General features: G+C 52.5%; 2 long non-coding RNA genes and 2 other non-coding genes across 12 annotated transcripts; 1 reads left to right on the top strand and 3 right to left on the bottom strand.

The window, feature by feature from the left end:
• Positions 1 to 658: 658 nt before the first annotated feature.
• LOC124246790 (uncharacterized) lies at positions 659 to 5404 on the bottom strand. 4 transcript variants are annotated; one of them, XR_006890595.1, is made up of 6 exons: positions 5258 to 5404; positions 4739 to 4821; positions 4191 to 4289; positions 2603 to 2728; positions 2412 to 2485; positions 659 to 1076 (listed from the first exon to the last, which is right to left on the bottom strand). It is a non-coding gene; the product is annotated as an uncharacterized LOC124246790 (long non-coding RNA). The 4 variants fall into 4 exon arrangements; XR_006890596.1 differs by having other exon boundaries at positions 2603 to 2714; positions 5169 to 5397; XR_006890594.1 differs by having other exon boundaries at positions 5169 to 5396.
• Positions 2829 to 2912, bottom strand: LOC124248056 (small nucleolar RNA R38). The gene has a single exon (XR_006890937.1). It is a non-coding gene; the product is annotated as a small nucleolar RNA R38 (small nucleolar RNA).
• LOC124248055 (small nucleolar RNA R38) lies at positions 4372 to 4449 on the bottom strand. Its single transcript, XR_006890936.1, has one exon. It is a non-coding gene; the product is annotated as a small nucleolar RNA R38 (small nucleolar RNA).
• Positions 5405 to 5488: 84 nt separating the features above from the next.
• On the top strand, positions 5489 to 22035 carry LOC124246791 (uncharacterized). 6 transcript variants are annotated; one of them, XR_006890601.1, is made up of 5 exons: positions 5541 to 6275; positions 6399 to 6432; positions 6557 to 9796; positions 17074 to 17299; positions 17425 to 21991. It is a non-coding gene; the product is annotated as an uncharacterized LOC124246791 (long non-coding RNA). The 6 variants fall into 6 exon arrangements; XR_006890603.1 differs by lacking the exon at positions 5541 to 6275 and adding an exon at positions 5489 to 5532 and having other exon boundaries at positions 6399 to 9796; XR_006890598.1 differs by adding an exon at positions 21992 to 22035 and having other exon boundaries at positions 5541 to 9796; positions 17425 to 21294.
• The last annotated feature ends 19 nt before the right edge of the window (positions 22036 to 22054 follow it).

The following is a 22054-nucleotide window of genomic DNA, read 5'->3' as shown; positions in this document are numbered from 1 at the left end:
ATTATTCTGTTGACATTTGAAAAATGGCAAATGTGGGAACATGGTACTGCCGATAGTCAGTCCACTCTGGTCTATCTTAGAGTGACAGTGAAGAAACCCAACTGTCTTGATAACCCAGCGTTGCCCAGACTTGGGACTCCTGACTCCCTTGTATCCATAATACTTTTTACTTTCCCCTATTCCCATCACAGCCTTAGTTATCAGAATCCATCAGACTTCAGAAGTGCTAAGGTTATGTTGTGGGTGGCAACCCATTAGAGGGGTATGAAATCAACTTGGTGCGAAACAAAATCGGATTGCATCCTGTGTAACTGTTAACCTCAATTTTTCTTATTCTGTGAAACTTTCATTTATATAAGAATGTGTAGGGGCCAGCCCTGTGGCCCAGTGGTTAAGTTCACGCGCTCCGCTTCAGCGGCCCAGCGTTTTGCCAGTTCGGATCCTGGGCGCAGACATGGCACCGCTCGTCAGGCCACACTGAGGCGGCATGTCACAACTAGAAGGATCCACAACTAAAAATATACAACAATGTATCAGGGGGCTTTGGGGAGAAGGAGGAAAAATAAAATCTTAAAAAAAAAAATGTGTTTACCGAGTCACAGAATAAAATACTGTTCTCACAAGTGGGTGTCTATCTGAAATCCACGATACCAGTGAGTCAATTTTTTTACAATTTTATTTGTGCTTCAAAATTTAAGCCTAAGACACAGTGACTTCACAGGAAATGAACTGAGAAATGTTTTTCCAGGCTGAGCACCTGTTTCCCCTCAGTCTCCCCCAACAGAGCATGTACATATTAATTACTTTCTATTTACAATCACTGATTCTCGCCAATACAGGAGTTGTACCCAGATCACCCAAACTGGAGTTCTGAGTATTGTTAGTTCTCCTCTAATTTCACTAACTACCCAAGATCTTCTGGGATAAGCTCACTGTCACTCGAATCCTTTGGCTACTTGTGAAGATGAAGTGCAAACAACCCTCTAAGTGATTCTCCTTTTGGGGGCTGATTTTACAGGTGTGAGCAATTAGCAGCAGAGGCTGTGCGATCCCGCCTGGCATCGCTGGGAGACAACCTGTAAAGCCAAAGGAGAGTCATTTGATCTAACAGCCAACCAAGTGACTCAAAACCGAAGTGTCAATCTAACGGACAGACTACCTTAGAGGAGAAAAAGGCCATCAGAGACACTGGTTCTAACCGACCGCTAGGCCTATGGTGTGCTGGAGGCACGACCAGTCGGCTCCAACACAGGCTGCTGAGGCTCCCAGCAGACCTGGCAGCACAGCTCCTCTTCAGGAGGCAGTGCTTGGGGGGAGTAGGGAGGAGTGTCTGGAAAGTGGCCAGGAGAGAACCACCATGGAGCACTGGGGACATTGATATTCAACCCCCCTCTGGATGTCACAATTTCAAAGTCAAACCTAAGATTTTCTCGAGTCCAGCAGAGCAGCCAAGTCTACTGAAGCCAACTCTGACCCAGGAAGGAGATCCCCCGCTTGCCGACACCTCCGTTCACCTGGTTTGACTTACAGGTTGTAAGCTGCTGTGGCCAGTTTCCAGGATCATTAAATCTGACCCCAAATACAGCTTCCATGGTGACCAAACACATGACCTTAAACATAAAGAGCCTGCACGTACCTCCCAATTTCAACAGAAAAGGCAACCTGTGCCCACTTCGAGACTGACACTTGAACGGGAACACAGCCAGACGCCCTCCCTGCCCGGCGCCACTTCGCTACTTTCTTGCTCGTATGCCAGCCGAGCCCTCTGCTGTCCAAGGAGCAGCCCCGTGACAGTCAGCCATTCAGACAGGAACTGAGCTAAGCTGAGAGGCCCGAGGCCCTGGTGTGAACAAAGCACCTGGAAACCAAGTAGCTCTGCTAGCGCCCTGGTGCCTCTTCTTTCCCGAATGTCAGCACACACACAGAGGCAAGAGGTCAGAAAGCCCTTCAGTTTTCTCACTGCCACAGCTGGCAAACATTCTACATTCCCGTTGGTTTCAGAGAGCACATTCATTTCCCTGAAATATGTGACAAGCACTCTTTCATTCCACAATAAGAGTATAAACTGAATCTGGGCCACTTGCCCGTTTCTGCCACCTCTTATAGCCTGTACCCTCAGAGCCATTAATCAAAGGGCTTAGAGCGTGACAGGGCAGCCACAGCACTGGCTTCCGAGTTGCAGATGGATGATGCACTCGACTGGGGTCTCAGCAGGGTATGAGCAATTCCCTTTGGAGTCCACTCAATTCGAGCCCTTATAAAGCCTGCACTTCTTTTAAGAGCAAAAGACAAACGCTTAAGCCTCAGAATAGATTGTCTTCCCTCAGTCGAGATCTTCAGACAGGGATAACTGAGCATCACAGGCTTGTGGGGCTTCTTAGGGACGTGTAAGATGGGAACAGAAAGCTTACAAACAACAGGAGGAATCCTTGCACCTGCTTCAGGCAAAGCAGCAGCTCAGTTCTGTCCCACACACCGCAGACACCTGGTAAAGACGACAAACCTGCGTTACAGTCTCCCTGCCACTGAGCACAACCCTCGTCCAGGGCAGCGGAAGCGAAAAGGACATCCCACCCAAGCCCACTCCAGGTCTCTCTATTACATGCACGAGCGAAGTCCCACTTCGGGCTCAGGGCAGCTGACACCACGCGGCTAGCTAGTGTCTCCTTCCAGAGGATCCTTTGGAGCCTCAGAAATCGTGGCTGAGACTGTCCCTGGCAAGGAGAAACTGAGAAAGAAAAACCTATTCAAGAAGATAGACACGCCTCTCTCTCAAATAGCTCGCTTCTAAATCAGGCCTCAATTTTCTATAAAGCAAACTTGGGAAACTGAGTCTCAGACATCCCAATTCCACACAGAAAGGCCTTTCTTTGCCTTCAGACAGGGATAACTCGACATCATCATGGACTCAGCTCCCACCAATCTGCCAGCCAACAGCACTGATAAAACTATTTTTTCCTTACCAGATTCTGCTTTCCTTCCGTCCTGAGAACTCTCCTTCGACCTTGTCTACTTTACTAGAATGCGCTTTCCCTCAAAGGCAAAAACTGTTCCTATCTAGTGCCTAGGTGTACCAGTATCCCAGACCCGACACTGACAGTGCCTGCCCTTTTAAAGACGAGGTCTGTCACGGTACAAAGCGGCTGACAGCTGAGTATGGAGCATACTAGCCTCTTTCTAGTGTTGGTAAAATGCCCAAGACAGTGCAAGCCACTGAAGGCCGGCTGCACAGAAGGTACCTGATGCCAAGGGGTAACGACATCACAGAAGGTCACTTCTCCTTCACTCACCTCTGTGTACAAAAGATCCTACAGAGCAAGCATGTGGCTTTCAGTTTTCTAAGAGAGGATTATAAATCTACCCTGAGAGATACCTAAAAATAGCCAGTACTATAATCTTGCTGTAATAAAAATCCCTGAGCTAAAAGTAGATCAGATCATCTACTCGTTCCCAAATGCTCGCTCCTGAACTGCTACACGATTCTCGGGCCCCACTTCAGAGTCCTTCTCATCCATGCCACAGGTGGGGTCCAGGACTGCATCTATTTTAAACTCTGCAGGTAGCTCTGATGTACAGCCAGGTTTGAAAGCACTAACTTCATTTATTTCACAAATGAAGAATAAGACTCTGGTGCCATGATCCGATAAGAGGCTGAGGCTAGAGCCCAGATCTCTCAAGTGAGTCTAAGAGGGTTTCAACCTCAGCTCTCCTGACATTTTGGGGGACAATTCTTTGACACAGGGGCTGTCTCATGCACTGCAGGATACTTAGCAGCCTCTACTCTCAGTTGAGAACCACTGGTCTATCTAACTAGCTGTTCAGTTATATATCAATAAAGCTGAAAAAAGTAACAATAATATTAATAATGCCCCCCCAAACAAATCAATTAGCCATATTTTTATGGCTCTTAAAAAAAGCAACTTACTTGTGTAACTCTGGGCAAGTGAACTCTAAGCCTCAGTTTATCCACTCAGCAGCAGAGTGGGGAAAATATCTACCTCACATAGTGTTGTGGCAAAAAATACTCTTTGTGAGACCACTTGGCAAGGAGCCTAGCAAAGAGTTCCGTACTAATTCCCTTCTCTGTGCTGTAACAATCCTGGAAGACCCTCACACCCTTGAAATCTTAACAGACCAATGCTTAGAGGGATCCCAACCTACGCACTTCTGTGAAAGAGCTAAAATCTCACCATCTGTAGAAACTTCATCACAAAGATCCTTACACCCAGCATCCTAAGATGATGGTTTTCCCGTGACTTTTTTCAAAGTCCACAGCCAACGCCTTTAATCTAAAAGAGAAATATGGATAACACAATTCATTCTAACAGAAACAATCTTAAGTATTCATTCTCAAGATTGGTATTTAAAAAGCTGAGCCTCAGCAAGTCAGAACTCCTCACAAAAGATGTCCCTTCAGACAGGGATAACTTTAAATCATCCTTGGCTCAAGCAGCAACAAACACCTCTAAATCCCAGCCAACCAAAACTCATTTTCCAGTCTCCCGTTCATCCCTGTATGCAGTGGCATCCATTTTGGTTTCAAACACTGACACCTAGCGGCGCCAATTACACTGGGACAGACCCTCCTCTTTTCAGGATTCTGGGTCGATTTCTTACCCTAACTGAACTTAGGGGTCAACACGTATTCACAGAATTTGAACCGTACTGAGAGGCCTTCACACTGCCTGGCTTTCCCATTGCCGGCGCCCACCCAGGTCCTGCCTGCTCCCATTCTTACTCATGCCGGGGCTCCATTCATTACTTTTAAGCTTGAACCTGCAGGTTTGCTTCTCATTGTCTCTGCAGATGCCAAAGAAAGGCCTGTGGGGAAAGAAAAAAGTGAGCATGTAAAACGACGGCTTTCCAAAGTCCACAATTCCATGACTGCTCTCTGTGAACTAAATAAAACTGCTGATCGGGGCCGTCCTCCGGGCACTCCAGGAGGAGTCAAGCACCCAGCCGTCGACACTGTCGATGTGAATTAAGAACCGCACCGTCAGCCTGCCCGTGGGCGGACCGGGGAGACACGCGTGGCTGTGCGGCGCACCGGGCGGCGCAAGTTGGAAGGACCGCTCTCCCCCGGGAGGGGCCCTCCGACGCCAAGGGTGGGCCTGGGCTCCCTCCCCTCAATCGGCAACACTCGCGCAGTTCACGAAGCCTTTTCTCACCCAGCATCTCAGCGAATCCCAACCACCCTATGAGGACGGAGACCGGCCTATCGTCACCGTTTCGCCTCTGGGGGGGAGGCCAAACGTACTAGCGCCGTTCAAGGAAGACCCCGTCCCTCCACCTCCGCAGCCTTGCCATCGCCAAAGGCCAGTGACAGCTCGCTGCGCATGGCCCAGACATAAGGCGCCATGACTTCCAGCCACGCGGCCGGCCTCGGAGAGAGAGCGAGGTTGCGCCTGCGCGCAAGTCTTCTCGGCGGTCTCGCCGGAACTCTCGCGATGATGAGAAAACGCTGATGGGAAATGTAGTCAAAACACCGGTGCTGGGGTCGGTCGCGTCCTCAGCTAGACTCTGGAGCCAGGGGTAAGATGGTGGCCGCCGCCAGGGACAGTAGCGAGCCTAGGGTAGGAACCCTAATCTGTGAAGAGCCACGGGCGTTAGAAAAGGAAGATGGACGGGCGCTGCAGCCAGTCATTTATCTACTGAGGGCACAGGTTGTTCCTGGCCGGGACTAGGGGCGCGCAGAAAGTTCGAGGGGTCCTCATGCGGGGAACGGATGAGAAAATCGAGGCCGAGCTGAATTTCGTTCTTAATTGCTCTGCGGATTTCATTTGGAGTAGTTGGTTGCGTTCGTGAAGAACGGGGGAGATTCCGGGGAGTTGTTCGAGGTCCCCCGCTCGGCTGCTTTTCAAGTTGGGGCGAGAGCGGTGAGGCCGGGGCGCGGCGGCAGAGGGCGCCCGAGAGCGCGGGCCGGCTCCGGACGCCCCGGCGGCTCGCAAGTCCCTGGAACCCGGGTGTCAGCCCCTCGCCGCAGGTCCCACCGGGTGGCTTTAATTCCCATGAGGAAAGAAGAAATTAAAGTATGAAAAGAACAGAGAATAATGTAATACCCACTGCTGCTTCTCACTGTTATTTTTCTGGCAACCACCCTGGCTTCATTTTTGAGCTGAATTTTGGGCAAAACAACAACTCGAGTCAGGGCCAGAGTTTACGTCTATTTGGAAATTGGTTTCAATTTGCAAGACCACGAAGCCTTTTCTGCATTACCCTCTCCCCACTCTCATCAGCCGGTGGCATTTCGTCTGGTTTGCATTATTCTGTATATGGTAATATGTTGCACGTGCCTCTTTTCGAGTTACCGCATTCCTTTGTTTGCCTCCCTTGAGTGTAAGCTCTTCAAGGCAGAAGTCTCTTGTAATTATTATTTTTCCTTTTTAATTTCCTCACAGTGCCTAGCTGTGTACTCTGCTGCCTCTGCTCACAGTAAGTACTCAAATAATCATTGACTCACTTAGCATGAAGTGTTAAGTTTCTCTATTTTATTTCATATAATTTTTATTTTGTATAATCTCGAAAGAAAATAATGGGTTCCCTGCCTGCAAACTAGGTGCCTTTCGTTCTGACTTGTCGAGGGAATCTCAAGTGTGGAATTTGCCGAAAGCTCCTTGTGAAGCTGGTAGGCGGGTGACCTGTTGCAGTAACGACAGCTCAGACCTCACTTAGTATGTGCCAGCACTGCTTGACGACCTTCCGTGTATTCATTCTTTTCCTCCCCGCCACTGCACAGTGAAGTGCACTATCGCTGTCCTCACTTTACACATGAGGAAATGGAAGCGTCGAGAGATTAGGTAACTTGCCCGAATTCACACAACTAGTAACTGGTGGAGCAGGGTTTGACCCCAGCCTGTAAAGTCCGTGCTTTTACCACTAAGTTGTCCTGCCCTGTATCTATATAACTCCCTGTGTATGTAAGGGCTTTGGGTTTGAGGGAGGCAGGAAGGGGCGGGAAGAGGGGTTTTGTGTGTTTGCAGGGGTGGTTAGGGATGAAGTTGTAGAAGGAATGAAAGAGCCCCTTTGTGGCAGGAAGAGTGAGGATAAGAGGCTACGAGAGCTGCTCCGTGAAGGACTGTGAGGCAGGGCCCCAGCAGGGCTCTCCTGGGTCCCAGACTAGGTTGCCACCCAGTATGCGGTGAGAGCCATTCTTCACAGCTCCAGAAGGGCCACAGTGCTGTAAGCCACAGTGTAGCTTTTACGCCTGCCTGGCACTTAGGGGAACAGCAGCAGGCTCACGGCGGATGGGGTGTCATGGGCTGCTGGGCAGTGGCCAAGAGGCCAGAGCAAAACGCAGTGGGAGGCCACGTGCCTGAGCACATGTCAGGTACACTGCTTAGGCAATCCAGAAATAACTGGGAGAGACTTCCAGGAATGCATCAGAATTCCTGAACGAGTAGGCAAGGGCTCAGAGCTGCTGGCACTGAAGTATAAATGTCGTTGTGATTTCATTTGCCCTCATTGCTGGTGAGGTCTAGGACATTTGAGTTTTATGTACGGTGGAATTATATTTATTGAATGGAAAGAGTGACACAGTCTAGTGCTAAGTGACGGAAGTAGATCACAAGCTGAACAGGGCAGGAGTCCCCTGCTGTCCAGGGACCTGGCTCTGAGTGCAAAGGGGAGATCCAGCCAGCTTTCCTGCTGTGTTCAGGTGGCCAGCTCCCTGGGTTCCGTTCATGACAGGGTCTAAGACATGGTATGGAAACCCACAGAACAGAAAACAGTCTTTGCAATATTGAAGTTCATTTCTTAACCTGGAAAGGACTCTTTAATTTTATTAGGAAGACCATGAAGGAGGGTAGGTATGTCCCAGGCAGTTGGCCGCTTACATCGGGAGCAGCTGCCCCAGGCCTTCACCGGAAGTTCATCCGACGGCCAGCACTGTTAGCTGCCAGGCTGCGGCTGTTCTTCCTCTGTCTTACACAGAGAGCACTGCTGGGCAGCTGTGCGCTTCAGGGGAGGCAAGCCCCTCCACAGCCCTAAGGGGCTAATCTTGGTTAGTCTGCACCAGACCCGTAAGAAAAATCTCTTCCCTTTGCCGGGAATTGTTCTAGGAAAAAGTCTGTGATGCAATTCTGCTAAGTTTGGGAAAGTTTTCTTGTTTTTAAAAACAACAGCCTCTCTTCTGGCTTTGGGACATCATGAAGATGCGATGCTTGAGACTGCTGCAGCCTTCTTGCATCTGTGAGGCTTGCTTCAAAGCAAGAGCCGAAGGTCTGCGATGGCAGAGCAGAAAGAAGAAAGAGCGAGTCCTTGATGATGCTTTTGAACCGAGGCCTAACCAGTCCTGAAGCTCCCCACCTTCAGACCTTTTGTTTTGATTGGAAACACATCTATTTTTACATTTTAATATTTCTGAATGTGGGATGCATCTTCTGAGCAATGGCATCTTAGTTTCAGTGCAATACAGAATGTGACATTTAAAAGAGAAATCTCCTTCCTGTTTAAGCTTTCTTAAGTTGAATGTTCTGTTAGAGTCAAAATCATCCTAAATGATATGATCGGTATTTCGCGAAGCTTTTTTTTCCATTACTAATAATTCCCTGGAAGAATGGGCCATGGCAAAATAAAGAAAATGAACTGATGTGTGCAGGTTACCCTTCTCAAAAAATAACAGCTAGTGTATATGAAATATTTACTCCTTTCCAGACACTTCTCTACACACCTCTTTTTTTAAACCACTTTATTGAGGTCTGCTTGACATACGAAAAGCTGTACATTTTTACTGTATAAAATGTGATGAGCCTAGGCCCCTTTTATGTGCTAACTCACTTGATTCTCACAAGAGCACTGTTACTATCCCCCGTCTTTCAGCCAAAGCGCAGAACAGGGAAAGCAATTAGCAAGTGGAAGCACTGAGATCTGAACTCAGACAACCCAGTCTCCAAACCTCTGGTCTTAACCACTGTGCTGGGTTTCCTGAAAAAATACACTATGACAGTGGAACGTGTTTGGCTTAATTTCAGTGATTTTAATTCATCCAGCTAGGAAGCCCATCATGAAAGCACAGAGGAGTTTTCTTCTGTGATTTCTCAGGACCATGAAAAAGTGCCACAAGTCCCATTTAGCAGAAATCAGGATCCTTGAATGTGGCTTTAATTCTCTCCAGGAGAAATATAACGATGAGTACCCTCTTTAATGAGAATAGACGCCCTTGGGGTTGCAGTGGCTTCTTTCCTGGGTTTACCAGTAGCGCACATTTCACTTGCCTGCTGTGCAGAGCTCTTGCCTCTCGTAAAATTATATTACTTAAAAATGGATTTTAAAAACATAAAAATAAGTGAACTGGAAGAATATGTAACATTCCATTGACCTCTTCTGCTGTCTGGACGCATCTCTGTTCTCAGAAGCCCCGCCTGCTCCCAACTGTTGCACACCTTTGCTCGTGTTGTTTGCTCTCTTCACCTTGAAATTCCCTTCCCCTCGTCCTCTCCTCTGCTCAGCAAATCCCAGCCCGCACTTCAGTCCCTTCTCTGCAAAGTCTAGCTGAGATGCCAGAACAGTCCCTGGACTTTCTTCAGTGTGCCTGTGGCAGGCCGGTTTAGCACCTGCCCTGCAACAAGGCCGGCTCTGCTGAGTGGAGCTGAGTAACCTCGGGCAGCGAATCTCTCTCTAAGCCTGATTTCCTTATCAGTAACCTGAGGGTGATCATGCATGCAAAGCCCTTAGCATGTGCCTGGCACAAGGGAAGCACTCAGTAAACGGGACTCTTGTTATTTCAGCATATAGTCATGCGCCGCATAATGACGTTTCAGTCAGCGTTGGGCGACATCTACAACTGCGGTCCCATAAGGTTAGTACCATACAGCCTAGGTGTGGAGTGGGCTACACCATCTAGGTTTGTGTAAGTGCACTCTGTGATGTCCGCACAACGATGAAATCGCCTAATGACGCATTCCTCAGAACATATTCCCGCCGTTACGCTACGCATGGCTGGCCTGGTAACGTCCACTGTTTTACACTTGTTTTCATGTCTGGCTTTTCCACTAGACTGTGAGCAAGACAAGAGTCAGGTCTTCATTCTTGCTGGTTTTTTACTCTTTAACTCATCTTTGTTGAGGTATAATTCACATACTGTAAAGTGAATCCAGGTAAGCTGTACAGTGCGGCAGTCAAAGAAACGCACATACCCACGCAACGACAACCCCAATCCTGATTTCAGAACATTTCCATCACCCCAAAAGCACCTTCACGCCCTTCCACAGACAGTCTCCACGTCCAGCCCTGGCCCCGGGCAACCAGTGGTCTGCTTTCCGTCTCTGTAGTTAGTTTTTTTTTTTTTTTTTTGAGTTAATGATAGGTTACAATCTGGTGAAATTTCAGTTGTACATTAATGTTTGTCACTCGTGTTGTAGGTGCACCACTTCACCCTTTCTGCCCAGCCCCCACCCCACCTTTCCCTTGGTAGCCACTAAACTGTTCTTAGTCCATAATTTTAAATTCCTCGTATGAGTGGTCTGTAGTTAGTTTTGTGTGTTCTGGAATTTCATATCCACAGATTCATACAGTAGGTGCGCTTTGGTGTCTGGCTTCCCTCCGTTACCATGCGGTGGCTTACATCAGGAGTTCATTTCTTCTTTATTGCTGAATATTAGTCCATCATATGAACAGACCACAGTGTGTCTGTCCTGCCACGTGTTGATGGAGCTTTGGGTGGTTTCTGGTTTGCAGCTATTATAATAAAGCTGCTGTGAACATTTTGGTGCAGACCTTTTCTTGGATGTAAGTTTTCATTTCTCTTGGATCACTTCATAGGAAACTACCAAACTCCTTTCCCATGTGGTTGTAACTCCTTCCATCCCCCCAGCCACGCGTTCCAGGGTTACGGTTGCTCCACATCCTCAACAACACCAGTATGGTCAGTCTTTAATTTTAACCATTCTGGTGGGTGTGTAGTCATATCTTGTTGTGGTTTTGATTTGCATTTCCCTAATGATTTATAACATTGAGTGTCTTTCTATGTGTTTATTGGCCATATGTATGCTTTTTGTGAAATAGCTATTAAAACCCTCCTTTTTTCTTATTGAGCTGTCTTCTTATTATTGAGGTGTAAAAGTTCTTTATATATTCTGGATCCAGGTCCTTTCACAGATATTTGCCTGGCAAATATTTTTTTCCTAGTCTTTCCAAGAATTTTGATAAAGTCAAATTTATCTGTCTTTCTTTTACAGTTAGTGCTTCCTGTATTCTGTTGATAGGACTTTTCTTTCTCCACTGAATCACTTTCCTTGTGTCTATTTCTGGATCCCTTTAATCTGTGTATATATCCTTAGGAACACCACACTGTCTGGAACTCTGATCTTGTCTCCTTACGTTAGTGAGGCCACCATGGTCTGCCTGGTGTCCCCTCCCCAGGACACAGGCAGGGGACTATCCGAGGCAGGCGTGGGGTCCCTGTCCTGGGTGCTGCCCATTGTCAAGTGTCTGTTTCTTAGATTTGCCCAGTTTTCTGGTCGTTTGTGGCAGGAAGTCTTAATTCATTTCTGTATCCACAGTACCCGGCACATGGGCACCCCATAAATGTTTGCTGAGTGGGCGAGTCTTTGTTAGCACCTCCAAACACAGTCCATTTTAGTCTCTTTTGATTGGGAGGATCTCGGGGGCCCGTGGAGGCCATCTGGTCCATCCCCTTCATTTTAGTAGACAGTTCTTTTCCTGAGGATGGTCATTAGTCCTTTATGTCCTCAGCACCAGCCCACCTGGGTTCAACACATGCTTATTAAATGGGGAAACGGAGGTCCAGAGAAGGGAAGGCCAGAGGAGCAGGCCACGGCTGAGCTGGCAGCACTGGGCTTCCTAGGCCGGATCTCACTGCTGTGCTGGCTGGCAGGGCAGGCACTGTCTCCCATCGCTGTATCGCTCCCAACACCTAATGCTGGATGGGCACATTGGAGGCTCCCAGCGCATGCCTGTTAAATGACCAAGTGAGTGAGTTAAATAATTTCTTTTAATGCTGAGTTCAGGTGGCTTCTGCATATGGTATCGTGTGTGTGTGTGTGTGTGTGTTCACATAGGGACAGGACTGGCCATTCCTACTCAGGTTCATAGGTCATAGTCGGCCAGTAAATCTTCCTTTTGTTTTAATTTTCTCAGCCACCCTCTAGACTTCATCCCCACTAGGGGGCATGGTATCCCACAGAGAGGGTCTGTAGTCCTTAGGTGCAAGGACTTGTTTCCCAGCTTAAGTCAGTGGGTCCCTCCTGAAGCCACCTCCTTGGTCCCCATGCCCTGTGCCCTCCACCTGCAAAAACAAACAAAGCCTTCCTCCTCAAGCTCTGGCATCTCCAGCTGGGCTGCTGGCTGCCATCCTCTCCTCTCCCTGGGGCTCTGTCCCTGGTTGAAGGAGGCAACAGAGTGGCAGTGGCAGTGGCTGTGAGTGATGACTTCACTGTGTGTCACCCCTGCCAGTGGCCACTGCTTCCTTCCTGAGGGGGATGACAGATCCTGGAGAGGCAGCTCTCTTCACTCCCCTCACCTGGCAGACAAGGACTAGCCTTTCGGGGCCCAGAGTCTGGTCTGCTCTTGAATGATGAGTTCCTGAAGAGAGCAGTGGAATAGCCCTGGCCCACCTGGCCCACCTGGCCCACCTGCAAGGGCAGTGCGGGTGGGGCCCAGCTCTCCTTCCTTGTGCTGCGGCAAACGGGTCACACCCGGGATCTCCTCACAGCCTGCGACTCCAGGCTGAGGTCCTCCTTGCCCCAACAGCTTCATGCGCTTAGGCCTTACGTTGCCCAGGCGCAGGTCCTGGCTTCACTACCAGCTGTGGGTGACCTTGAGCAGGTTCTGTGAACTTCACTTTCCGTGTTGGGTAAATGAGGATAACAACAGTTCCTGCCTCGTAAACCAGACAAGGCTTATAAATAAAGCGCATGGCACAGTGCCCAGCACATGATTGGTGTTTGAAACATGTTAGCCATTATTAATCATATTATCATTATATTAGTGTAAGCCACTTGGCCGTTCCCTTTCAAGGCTCCCAAGGAAGCGTGACTTTCCTCTAGCTCAAGGTCTTGAGCTTCTTCCTACCAGTGAGGCCCCTTCAGAGGGGCCCTGGGGGCCTGCGGGACCAGTGGGGTACCCTACTCTGGTGCCATCGTGCCTGCCTCAGATCAGGCACCATGCCCACCTCATCTTGGACCAGGGCCTCTGCTGTATGCCCTGGCCCAAGACCGCCCTGCCACACACACACCACACCATTTGGGATGGGCTGGTACTCCCCGCAGTCGCAGCTGCATCCTAAGGTGACGCAGGATAGTGGCAGCTGCTGCAGCTGCTACAGCTGCTTCCCTTGCCCCCCCCCCCCCCCCCCCGCCACGCCACCTCATTAGCTCTCTGGTCATGTTCCAATCTCCAGGAAAGACTGGCAGCTACCCTGAGTCTCAGCCCCAGAAGTAGCAGACAGCAGCACCCCCTGCTCCTGGCTGCTGCCCTTGGCCGCCCTGCAGCTCAGAGCAGCCTTCCCTGTCACTCAGGCTCCCACCAGCAGAGAGATTAGCATTCAGACGGAGGATGGAAAAGCATCGGGGCAGGCACCTCCTGTCTTCCTGAGGAGCTGAGATTCATTCGGGGACACAGAGCCAGTGAGGGGGCAGGTGTCCAGGCCATGACCCCCAGTGGAGCTTGGGGCAGGGGTCGGGCCAACAGAGGCAATGGTGGTGCCTTCTCGTACAGTCTTACTGGTGCTGGGTCTTACTAGGTGCCCCCACCTAGCAGTCCCTGCTCTGCTGTCCTCTAGTTTGTCTCAAACTGCCCATTGCCCACCTCGTGAGTATGTGGAAAGACCGAGCAGGAAGGGCCACGGGGTGAGGAAGCGAGGGCCTCTACTCATTGTTCTGAAATTACTAATTGTTCAGTAACAGTTCACAAACAGTCACAGCAGCTCGCATAGAGTGAACACTTAACTAAGCCTGCTAAGCACATTACACACATTACCTAATTTAACCTGTCTAGTAACTCTGTAAGATAGGTTTGCTGTTACCGCCATCTTATAGATGATCAAATTAAGGCACAGAGATGTTCAGTAACCTACCCAAGGCCACAGAGGTAGGAAGTGGTGGTGGAGTCAAAATTCCAATCCAGTGCTCTGGCTCTGGCCTCCCTGCTCTTAGACTCTTTATGGTTATTTCATAACAGCCAGCACCCTGGACCAGGACTGACCCAGCCTCAGCCTCAGCTCTGTCTCTCCAGTTGCCCTTAATCCCCTCCCTCCTATTATGGTCAGTCTCCCAAGCCCCTGAACTTTCCTGCTCCCGTTTTCAAACAGCAGCTTTTACCAAGGAAATGGGAAGGGAGGACTCAGCTTCACGGGGACATTGGGCCCGCCCCCGCCATGGGCTCCACGCCAGTCCCCGGGATGGGAGATAGTGGGCCGAGGAAGGGGCGCCTTGGTCCCAGGCAGCCTTCTGTAGAGGAGTTCTAGGCCGAGGGCGGCAACTTTCTGCAGCAGGAGCTGCAGATGCGCAGATTGTGCAGAGAGCCCTGGGTGGGGGAGCCCCGGGAATAAGCTGCGAGCGGGGGCTGTGTGTGTGGGGAAGGTGTAAACACAATCTGCTCCCACCAAAGCCAGCCTGCTCCCTGGGGAGAGAGCCCCTCCCTCCCAGCCCACATGGCACCCCAGCTGCCAGGGCCCAGGCACCTCCAAGCCCGGGCAGACACATCCCCCCGTTGCCAGCAGCCCCTTCCTCTCGCTTTCCCTCCCTTCACCCGGAACAGATCCTTGGAGGAGCCATGGTCTCCTGAGCAGGTTCTTAGAACAGTGCTGCAAAGGGGTGTCACTTTGTGGATGTGTGTCTGGGCTGTGAGCCAGCCCCGGTACAGCTCGGTGACCTTGGCCTGACAATTCCTCGGACCAGTGGAAGGAGACAGGCAACTTGGAAAAGGCAGAGAGCAGCGGCAAGGATGAAGTGACAGGAACATGGCAAATAGATTAGAGAATGAATGCAGATAGGATCGGGGGACACAGACTGGGGCTCAGGAACAGTGCCCTCTGGCCCCCAGCCTGTCAGTCCTGTCACCAGGAAGGCCCATGCCTCCCAGGAGACAGACAGGCTGACAGGAGTTGAGACAGGTGGTCACAAACTCATGGCCCGTGTCAAGTGGGCAGTGGGGCTTGGACGCGCTTCCAGCACAGAGCTCCTTCCCCTGGTGCGACCCTTCCTCTGCCTCCGCCCTGCCCTACTTAGCGAGGCTCCCACAGAACTGCCAGGCTCCTCGCAGGGTACAGCCTCCGCCCCCTGGCTTCAGAGTGGGTTCCCTCAATCTGCATCTCACCCTCCCCTCCTTCCCTCGGATGTGGAGTGGTGGCTGCGGGGCTGCTGTCTAGAGAACTCCTCCATGTCCTGCTTCCTGAAAGTCAGGGGCAGGGGCCAGCCAGGCACGGACCTGGCCACTGAGTGGGAAGAGGGAGCTGGATGGGATGGAGAGATGCACGTGCATGTGGGGGGCGGGGGGCTTTGGAAGATGAATGGCTGTGAGACAGTCGGAGCAGCTGCCTGCAGGGTCTGCGCCTGGATCTCAGGGAGCAGAAGCGGAAATCTGCTTTTATCTCTGCTCCAGATCGGGCAGGATTGTAAAGAGAGAGAACTGGCAGAGCAGCTGGGGGCAAAGAGGCTGCGCCGCTGTTACTGAGCAGTCAGCAGATTGACAAAAACAAGTGTCATGCTTTTTCCCTTCCCACATGCTACTGCCCATTTGGAACACACGCACGCGCGCACACACACACAGAAAACACAGAGGACAAGCTGTAGGTTGCTTCCATCCAGCCACAGGCAGACATGTCACAGATCCAACTGGCATTTCTTACTGATAATCTCAGCAGAGCAGCCAGTGACAGGGTGAGCTCTGGGGACCAGGGAGAGGCAAATGCCACAGGAAGTGAGTGCCACCACCACAGACTGACACCGCACTGCCCTGGACCACAAGCCAAGGTTTAACGGGATAGCTCCAGAGCTGCCACAACAGGTGGCCAGGCCAGTGAAACCCCTTCTGTCACCTGCAAACTTCCAGGTGGTTTCAGGCTAAGAACATGGGTTCTGCAGCCTCCATATGAGCCTGGGGTCCCCCACTTACCAGACGGGCGATGCCGGGCAAGTTAGTTAACCTCCCTCTGTGCTTCTCGTTTCTGAAATGTGCATAACATGTCCAGTGTCCGTGTATTACTGTGGCGAGGATTAGACTAGAGAATGAATGGGAGCCCTTCCTTAGTAAACACAAGCTCCCAGCTGCCCCTCGGTTCTGGAGTCTCCTCGCCCCTGTTTGTTCCTCCCCGTCTCCTGGGGTGCTGCGCTGGCCCAGAGTTAACCTGGTGCATCCCACCCAGTCCCTCTCTCTGGGGCTGCCTCAGATGAGCCTCAGGAACTCAGAGGATGGGAGCCTGTCCCAGAGCAATGAGCACCTCTGTCCCTCCTGCCTGCCCTGGCCAGGCCTTGCTGCAGGAGCCCGGCAGCCAGGGCCTGGGGAGAAGCAGGACCGGCAGGGGCTGAGGCGAGGAGCCTACCTTCTCGATTGCCTCTTTTTCCCATTCTCCCTCTTGCTCCTGCCTCTTCCACCACAGCATCCTTCTGGGGTAGGGGGCAAACCAGGACTTGAGCTGAAAAGAAAACCAGACCAGATCGGCACTTTCTCCCATGCCAAGGTGGGGGCTGCTGTTGCAGAGCGGATGTTGCAGAACACCACTTCTCCCTTGGAAGTTCTCTAGCACTGCCCTCAGTCCCCCAGCGTAACCACTGCCTTATCCCAAGTCTAGAAAATGCTCTAAAGATCACACGTGGTTCTCTGAAAACTAACCTTGCGCCCGCAGCCTGGAACAGAACAGGCTCAAGGTAGGGGCTCATGGAAGGAGTCCACCTCCCACTCCTCACCTCTGTCGATGATCACAGAGCTGAAGATGGCCTGCTCTGCTCCCCCGTGGCCAGGCCTTACATATCCTTCCTTCCTTGTCCCGAGCCTTGCCCTCTGCCCTCCCGGGCTCCCGGCCCTGCCCCGCTTGCCTCGCAGCTGATCCCGGTCCCTGGGCTGAGCTCGGCCTGCAGAGGTGAGGGCTTACTTCAGGGGCTCTTTCTCCCTAAACAGAGAAAGCACAGGAGACGGAGAACTGGAGAGGATGGCCTTCCCGTGTTTCCGGACTTCTTCCTCCACCCCGTGCCTAGCAGTTCACCCCACCGCAAGGGGCAGGAGCACCCAAGGAACCGTAAAGTTGGAATTTATGACTGTGGAGTTGGCGAGCAGACGTTTCACCCCTACCATCACCCTGGGCCCGCCCTCCATGGCAGCCACCATCAGCAGGAGGTGTTAAATGGTAAGCCAGTTTTTCTAGTTAACTGGGTTCCAAGGAGTTAATAGGCAACTGCTTCCTTCTGGCTGGGCCACACCAGGCCAGGCCTGGCCAGATGGTCCCAGATTTGGCCTTTCATTTCCCGACAGGAGGTCCAGGCCCATTTCACATAGAGGAGATGGACTGCCTGAAGTCAGGGACCTGTCAGTCCCACGTCAGCCACAAATTGCATGGATGACCTTGAGCAAGGAATTTACGTCTCCCTGCCCTGGCCGTTAACAAGAGATAGAAGCAGTTGTCCTCCCAACCCTTCAAGGCTATTGAGACTGGGGGTGAGTAAAGACGGGTCAAGTGTCAGATCCCAACGAGAGAAGAGCCAGCCTGCACTGAGTGGTCACTCTGTGCCCACTGCTTCACACACACTCAGTTAAACCTCACAAAACCCTCGCAACCACTCTCTTAGGAATCCCAGTTTCCACACAGGTAAAAAGTTACATAATTTGCCCCAAGTCTCTCAGTTAGTAAGAGGGGAGCCAGGATTTAAACTCTGGCTGCCCAAATCTAGATCCAAACTCAACAGTGAGGACCACTTGGCATTTGAGGGCCTCCTCTGTGGGAGGCCCAGGGATGGTCATTTAAATATGCCAGCCCATTGCACTAGTAGTAGTAATTAGGCACTTTTGTGACCATCTCAGCTAGCCTAGATGTGGAGGAAGGGCATGACAGAAATGCCTCTGTTCCCCCGCACACACCCAGGGCTTCCCCGTGGGACTTGTGACATTCAGAACCTGGGGGAATCCCTGGACTGAGAAATCCGGGGCAGAGACATAGAGAAATCCTCAGGTTCTCTCAGCCTGCCAGTCTCCACATAGCAAGGGGCACACATGGCAGGCAAGTGCCCCACCCTGAGAGATTCGTGGGGTGCACAGGATGCATGCATGCTGACTCAGCCTTCTGAGCCCTGCGGGCAGACACCCTCCTTCCAGGGGTCCGAGCCGAGTGCGCCACACTCTTTGTTTCACTAGGAACTACGCTCTTTGCTTCACTAGGAGCTAGAGAAGCAGCGCCGGGGAGCTGGTAGACACTCCTGCAGGGGAGAATGTCACTCTTCAGATAGAGCTTCGGCACTAGCTGGGTCCATAGGCATAAAGGAACACTTCAAACAGTACGTTCTTAATAAGCATTTGTTTATTTTTCAGTATTTGAGGGGGGCAAAGGTGCCTCTATCATCAAAGGACACTGGTCACCCAGGGAAAGAAAAGTCTTTAAGTTCCCAAAACTTCACCCCTCGTAAAGGCCACATGGCTTCCACCTAGGGAAGAGTTAACTTTCTGGCCACTGGAGACAGTGTCCTGCCCGCAGGGGCTGCCCAGCCAATGGCGCTCAGTGCCGATGATGTCATGCTTCTCCTGCGCCTCCTATTGGGGCCTGGACAGCGAATCCTGCTGGAGGCTCAGGCAGTGGAGCCGCTGAGGCTGGGCGGGGGCAGTGGGAGAGGGAGGGGGGAGGGAAGACGAGCAAGGCAACGCTGAGCTGCGTCTGCCTCATCCCTCTCTCCACTGCCCCTGAGCCTTCCTTCTGACAGAAGGGACCCTGGGGACCACCCTGCACTCAGACAAGCAAGGCAGAGCAGCTTTGGTCCAGAGAGGCTGGGGGCTCCCATTCCCAACTGAAGAATACATTCAGCATGCCCACCAGGCATACAGGGAACAGGGTAGCTGGGGCGAGGGCCAGCATACACCCCTGCTCATCACAGACAGGGTCAGGGGACAGCAGCACCTTCCTTGGCAGCACCCTCCCTCCTCCACCCCAGACTCCCCTCTTCCTTACCTGCCCGAGGACTGGAGGTCTGTTTCCGTGCTGCTGCCTGTAACTGCCCCATCCACTCCGCTGGGCTCTCTGTGGGAGGGAAGAACAGGCAGGAAGCGCTGTGGGCAGCGCTCAGACCCCAGACCTCTTCTCCCGCTTTTCTGCAAGATTTAGCCACACTGGGCTGTGGGACTGCAGGCTGCAGCCAGTGTCTTTAAAGAGCTCCAAGTTCCCCCTGCTCTGTGGGGGAGACCCTCAGGGATTTCTTGCAAATCCCTCCCAAGCCTCCCGGGAGGTCCAGGCAGCCCCTGGCCACCTTCAGCTCTGCTGTAGCCCAGCCCCGTGGTTCTCCCCGCACCCCAGCCCATGGCCTAGTCAGTTTCTCACGGTTGGACCCGGTTGGCGAATCGGCGGCGCCAGAGCATGGCCAAGGTGCTAAGCAGGAAGAGGGTGGTGCACATGGCTCAACCGCCCCATCCCCTCCCGGGCCGAGTCTGCAGAGGAGGCCAAAATGGCCCCGCCAGCTCTCCCAAGCCACCACTGTCTATCCTGAGGTTCCTGCTGGCGCTGGATTAGGAGGCTCAAGCTGATTAGTGGGGTCAGCAGACCTGACCTTGTGAAGACTGATTAACCTCACTGGGCCTGGGTTGTCCCCCTCTGTGGCAGGGTAAATCGACCTCAATCTATGCTGGATGTAGATACGACCAAGACCTGAGTCGCCCTCAGGGGGCTTAGAGTGTAGACAAATGCATTGGCAACTTAAACGGATGACCACAGTCGAGTGACTTAGGCAATTACCGGCACCTGTAGAGCACTCTGGGCATTGCAAGCATCAGGGGAAGCTTCAAAGAGGAGATGGGGGCACCTGAAATTGCAGGTGCTCGAGGAAGGACGGGCCGTCAGAGGACTGCCAGGGCTGCAGATGTGAAAACACAGGGCATGTTCCAGCAACTGGAAGTTGAGTGGCAGCAGAGCAATGATGTCACGGGAGGCATGGGGAGGGGAGGAGGACAGGGGAAGAATATTAGATAATGAAGCCAGAAAGACAGGGGAGGCCAGGGAGTGAAGGGCCAATTAAGTGGTTCAGGTCTGCACTCTGGACATTCCTCTCCAAACGTTTCTGATTCCATACCCTCTTCAGTAAAAGGCACTCATGAAATAGATATATGCATCCACTCACAAATTATGTATTATACTAATGTGCAAATACAGTCCTACACCATAGACATACGTAAACCTGGTAAAGGATGACAAAGTAAACAGAAATAAGATTTCTCCTACTTTCTTTCCACATCCCAGTGGACCTCTTGGGCACCCAATTTGAAGGCCACTGCCACTGGCTTTGGGAAGCTATCACAGGAGTTTTGTGAAGCAGCCCAGGATGGTGTGCTCAGTCTTGGCCTAGGCAGCAATGGCAGGGGGGACCAAAGTGAAGACGTGGGTCTGAGAGTGATGTAAGAAACTGAACCCTTGCACTCTCCTCCATCCCCGCTAAAGACCCCCAGGAGAAGGCATTTGGTTTTTCTTCCCTCAGCTGAGATGGAGGCAGTGTGAGAGGCCTCCTGCCCGGGATTCCAGTAAGGTACCTGAACCCCGAGCTCCAGGGAGGGCCTGCACTGGGGCTGCGCTGGGGCTCTCTACTTTGAAATATGATTTTTAAAATAAACACATAAACCAAAGCTGAAGAGGAGAGCCAACCTCTTGCAGTACTTAAGCAGTGGGACACAAAGTCTTGAGAAGGTCAGGGTCACCACGGAGTCTTAGAGAGAACTGGACGCACTCCACGCGTGCTGCTATGCGTTTCAGATGCTGCAGCCCTGGTCTGGCATCAGGCTTCGACTGGGAGTCAGAGGTGGCACCTGGCTTTCCCAGTACTGAGTAGCTGCTGGCAGAGTGGGGCCCCTGTGGCTCTCAGAGGTATAGTCCCCACCTCTGGTCCAACGGCACTCACACCTCCCTGAGCAGGGCCACTAGGACAAGAATTTGTCTCCTCCATCCACAGCACCCCTCCCTAATCCGGGCCTTGGTGATTGAGATGTCTCCAGCGGCCTGGGTCTCCCCAAGACTTCTTTACCTTCCCAGGTCCCCTTTGCCCTGCCCGGCTGCCTCCTTTGGACTTTTTCTCCACCAGGGCTGGAATTCGGGGCAGTGCTTGTTTTTTGCCGGCCTGTGTCGTTAATAAGCCCCCAGGGACTTCTTTCCGACGCCATGTGAGTGCACCGAGTTGCGGGGGGGGGGGGGGGGGTGCTGGCCGGAAGGAAAGCGGGGCTCAGGCCTCTGGCGCTCAAGTTCTGCTCCCCCCGTCCTCTCAGCGGTGGGTTCTAGTAAGGTACTGCAGCAGGCAACTCGAGCAGGGAGACGACCCCAGCCTTAAACCCTCCAGAGCCTGGGGTCCAGAACTCTGGGAGCGGCGCCGCGGCCCCCAGCGGCTGGCTGGGGGAGGCCTGGAGCGGGCGGGAGCTCCGTTCTCACCGCGGCGCCGCTGGAGGGGCTCGCGTCCGCCCCCTCGGGCGGGCGGCCACGCCGCAGCTGTCTGGGAGTGTTTGACTTTGAGTCAGTTCCCCGCCGCGTGAAGGGTGCACACACGCACCCGCCCCGGCACCGCCCGCAGCGTGAGCCGGGACACGGTGCCCCCAGACCCGCACGCGCCGGGGCGCACTCCTGTGCGGCGCGCGCCACCCCGCCCCGGGTGACTGCCCCCTCCTCCCGAGACCCCCCAGCACACCCGCCACACCTACACCCCAGCCCCGCCCGGCGGTCAAACTCCGCGGTGGCCTTGCGGGTGGGCGGGAGCCAGCCGCGTCCGTCCCCCCCCCCCCCCCCCCAGCCTTCACCTTGCCAGAATTGGCTCACGGACACGGGGTTGGGGGTTTGGAGCCGATTTATTTTTTTTTTACATTTTTCCAGCAGACCACATTCCCGCCCCCCGCTCGCGGTCCCCCGCCCCCCCGCACATATACCCTACACACA

This window comes from Equus quagga, chromosome 11 (assembly GCF_021613505.1).
Source record: "Equus quagga isolate Etosha38 chromosome 11, UCLA_HA_Equagga_1.0, whole genome shotgun sequence".
Taxonomy (NCBI): domain Eukaryota; kingdom Metazoa; phylum Chordata; class Mammalia; order Perissodactyla; family Equidae; genus Equus; species Equus quagga.
This window is presented reverse-complemented; position numbering and strand designations above follow the sequence as displayed.